Genomic DNA, 4,720 nt, shown 5'->3' on the forward strand with positions numbered 1-4,720 from the left:
TCCTTAATATATATATAGGTAGCGGATCCAGCGGCCTTAGAAAGGGGGGTTATATAACCGTCTACCGAACTACTCTAACGCCGTATCTGCGCGGTTATAATACGGCCCTAATTATCTCGATTACGCTCTCGTAGCGTAGATAACTCCTAAAAATAAGCAGATATAAGTTAATAAACTAAGTAAAGAGCTATCGTATACCCTTATTCCTCTAATCACCCCGTCCTCCACGTATACCTGATTAGGGATCCTCTTAATTCTAGTTCCTCCATATATACTATTCCCTTACTATCTTCGCCGACTATTTCCTTAGGATATCTCTTATCCAATCCTCTATATATACCTTTACTTACGCTTTCGTAAGGTTCTTCCTCCGACTATATAGTTAGGCTTATTAGCCTTTCTAGCCTCTTAATCAGCGGTAGCTTTATCTGCCTCCTATTTAATCCCCGCGTTATAATAAAGCCACCCTTCCTAAAGTACTACCCGAGGTGGCGGTAGATATAGCGCGCTATTAGCCACTACGTCTCGGAGGCTAGCTTGGTACGGGTTATTAAAGGACTTAACCTATTCTTCCTTAGTATATAGGCTTAGCCTAATAGGACTAATACGCTTAGCTAGAGGCCGTATATCTATAAGTCTATAATAGAGAAGATAATAAGATATCTTAGTACCCTTAGCCTAGTACTTTATCTCCTCTTCCTATTTATCTTAGATATCGTAGCTCCTCTTCTTTAAGACGGCTACGGGCTTAGGCGCCGCCTTAGGAGTCTTAGGCGTCTTTAGTATCTTCGGGGGCGGCGTTTTCTTAACGGCCGGTGGCGTCTACTTCACGGCTTTCTTACCCTTTAGCGTCTAGAGCTCGAGACTACTAAGACCTACGTCGTTAATATCGCTACTACTATCGGATAATACTAAGGGGTCCTAGAAACTCTAGCCTAATATACTAGTAAGGTCCATAATATCGGGATTAGGGGAACTAATAAGATCGATAGACTCCTCCTTAGCCGTGGGCGTCGCGGGGGTCTTTAGCGTCTTAAGGCCCTTAGGCGGGTTAACCGGTATCTATTTCTTAGTCTTATTAATAGGCTAGAATCTAGTCGTTTTAGGGACTTCGGGAGGCGGCGTCGCGGGCTTTATGGCTAGCTCTGTATAGTAACCAAAGCCGAAGAGTTTACTAATATAGCTTACCTAGCCCTCTTTAATATACCGAGTATACTCCCCTATATTATTTCCGTAGTAGCGGCCTTAGGAGAACTTATATATCTTAGAGCTTTAGGGAAATAGATATCCCTCCTAGGCTAATACCCTAATCCATTCTATAATAAAAGGGCCGTATAAATAACCGTCCTGCTATATTAGACTAGGTATAATATAAAACTTCTTAGCTATACTATTAATAGCTTCCTTAGGGGCACTAATAGATACTAACTATAGTATCGCGAGATAAGCGACTTCGAGGAGATAGCGCTTACCTTTACCGTCCCACTATATACTATCGTACCCGTATATAATCCAGGTCTCTTAGTCGATAATCAGGCTAATAAAATAGTTACTATCGATATAGCAGATTATAGGAATAAAGCGGCTAGTCCTAGTATAATATTATGCTTTATCCTTAAGAGTTATAAACTCAGCTTTTCCTTTACTATTTACTCCTTAGCACAGGATCTCGTTAAGGAATATAACGGGCCTTAAGTCCCCTTACCTACGGCTACTCACCGCACTCACCACTTCTTCTATAATACCCTTTTCCTGCCACTTATCGTCCTTAATATTATTACGTAGATAGTAGGCTAATATTAAAATAAAGCAGATCTTAAGGTACCGTTCACTATATAAGACTATTAGGGGTGACTATAATATAGCTAGTCCTATAATCTCTGCATCTAACCTATTATTCTTATTCTTATCTAAGAGTCCTTAAACTATTTACTAGCCGTCCTTCGAGATCACTCTAAACCCAGTATAAGGGGTATCGTTATCTACGGCCTTAAAGAGGCGGTGCGGTAAACTACTCGCTAGGAACGCCTATCTACTCTTCTTAGGATTATACTCTTTACGGGGCCTAGTCCTTAGCTCGATAGCGGTCCGTCCCTTAGGCTAAACGCCCTTATTCAGTTCGGAGCCTTTAGGGGCGGTGGCCTAGTAGTCTATAGAGTTACTAACGGCTATAGTGTCGATATTCGCAGGATCTAGCGTTTACGGTTACTTATATTACCCTGATTAGGGTCTTTAGTAATAATTCCTTACGAAAAAAAAAAAAGAGAAAAGGAGGGAAGGGGGCGTTTAGGAGGGGAAACGGGGAGGTCAAAATAGTAGAAAAAAGGGTAAAATATAATAGAAAAAGGACGGGTAAGCCTGAGTTTATAAGGATATATTAAAGGGGAAGATCAGGATTAAGGCTAAAAAGGGTTCTATTTATCCTCCGAGGACCTCTTCTAAAGGCCCTTTCCTTTAAGCAGGAGTCCATAACTTATAACTATAGCTCGAATAGTCTTTTAGTCGTTAAAGGAGGTTATTTCCTAAGCCGTGATAAAGATAGCCCTTATAAGTCGGAAAGAAGGTGCTAAATTAGGAATTCGATATTAGAAACGCCTGCTATAATTAGCCTAACTAGCTTCGGCGCTTACTATAATTAGCTAGTAAATATCGGATAAGGCTTTTCGTTTATTATTAGGTAATAGGCGGAGTTATAATTCTATAATAAAGGGAAATAAAAGGAGGTAGCTATAAATAGCTATAAAGGCAGGTCGAATAGTTATAATTACTTTATCAGAGACGCCTCCTCTAACTTATAGAAGCTATAAGCCGCTTAGTAAATATCTTTACTTATCGGTCTCTTAAATATAAAAAACGCAGGATCCCCGGCTCTTCGTTCCTCTTCTCCTAAGTAATATCGCCACTTCTATAGTTATCTTCACCGATAGCACTATTATTATAATAAATTCCTAACTTCTTAAGCATATACTATAGCTTCTAAGTATATAATTAGGGTATTAAATATAGTTAAACCGTATAAACGTAAGAAGGCCGTTAGTAGACAGGAGTCCGTTAAGCCTATTCTGTGGTTTTAGTCTAAGATATATTTAATAAGGGATACTCCTAATAAGTATAACGTTTAGGTAACGCCTATAGATATAATTATAAGTTTTCCTTCCTTATTTCTCGTGGTTACCCTAATTAGGGCGTGCTAACTTCGGTGCTAAGGTTAACACTTATGTCGGTTAGTTCGAGGTAGCTAGTAAGGGCGGCGTTTCGTACGTCGAGCTTGACCTTCTATCTTCGGTCGTCGATTTAGATACCCGGTTTACCGTTACGAACCGGTTTTAGGATACCTTATTGAATATTACTAACCGGGATATGGAATAGGCTTTATTTAGGGAGATACGTGACTTCTTTAAGACGCCTTTATTCCGCCGCCGTATCTTTATGGCTAAGGACCTCGCGGGTCCCTAGAGAGAGTATATTATAAAGATCGTGACGAGGCCTTACGCCGCTAGGGCACTTATCGTGCAGGTATATAGCGTAGTTAATAAGGTGCCCTGCTAGTACTACGAAGAACGCTAGACCGCTATAATAGATCGGGTTAATAATAAGATCACGTACCTATTCTATAAGTGCGTCTCCTTACCGTAGAATCCACGCTTCCCCGACTACGCTAACTGCCTATTCTATAAGTCTACTTACACGTTCCGAGACGCGGGCCTTTATAAGGAGTTCTAGTAGGCTAAGTATAAGATTAGCTAGCCCGATAATAATTACCCCGGCTTTAAATACTATAATCCCCTCCCTAAGAATAACTTAGTGTTACTGTAGTCTTTTTATAATAATAAACGATACCCGATCTACTCGCCTCGGACCGGTATCTTCCTGGTTAATATAACCGTTATAGGCTACGAGATTACTTATTAGATACGCTAGGTTTATAGCGGTAAGACCGCTAAGGCTTATAATAGCTTACTTAGTCTTATTCTAATACTCTTAGCTCGGTATAGGGAGGAGGTGGATAGGTATTATAATATTATCCGTAAGGCTAAGGAGGTGCCTAACCGGGAGGAAATAGTTATCTACTAGACTATTCCGCTTCCTAAGGGGGCTTAGGTCTAGCGCCGGGTCTCTAAGAAGTATAGGCCTAAGGAAGGTAACTATAAAAGCGACCCTAACCCAGAAACTGAATTATTTACTTAATAGGGTATTTTATAATTAGGGGAATAGCTAGTAAGGATAGGTGCGTGGTTTACTAGGTAGCTTATAGGGACGGGAATCAGGTAGTTAATTAACTAAATAATATAACTTTAATAGATAAACGGGATTTCTAAGAAGCGATGTTCCCTGGTGATTAGGGCTTTTGCTCTTTTCGCGAGAGCTTCGAGATAGGTCTAATCAGGGGAATAGATAATAAGGTTAGGGGAAAAAGGTATAAAAGGAGGTTTTCTTCGTGGTTTATCTTCTTCTCTTTTTCCTTCTTATCATAATAATCCGTTTTCTACTCTATACGAGTAGACTCCACGGGCCTATTTACCGATAAAGCCTTTATAAGAAGAATAAAATTTATAGGTAATAGCCGGTAGTTGCTTAATTAGGCTAATAAAGCTAGGGAATCCCCGGATTATCCGGTTTTTATTATTATTATCGCCGTCGTTATCGTGATATTACGTTTTTCTTTTTTAGGGGGTTTTTCTAGCGGGGCTCTTAACGCCGTTGACTTAGTGTCTTAAAC

This window comes from Sodiomyces alkalinus (assembly GCF_003711515.1).
Source record: "Sodiomyces alkalinus F11 unplaced genomic scaffold SODALscaffold_1, whole genome shotgun sequence".
Lineage (NCBI taxonomy): Eukaryota > Fungi > Ascomycota > Sordariomycetes > Glomerellales > Plectosphaerellaceae > Sodiomyces > Sodiomyces alkalinus.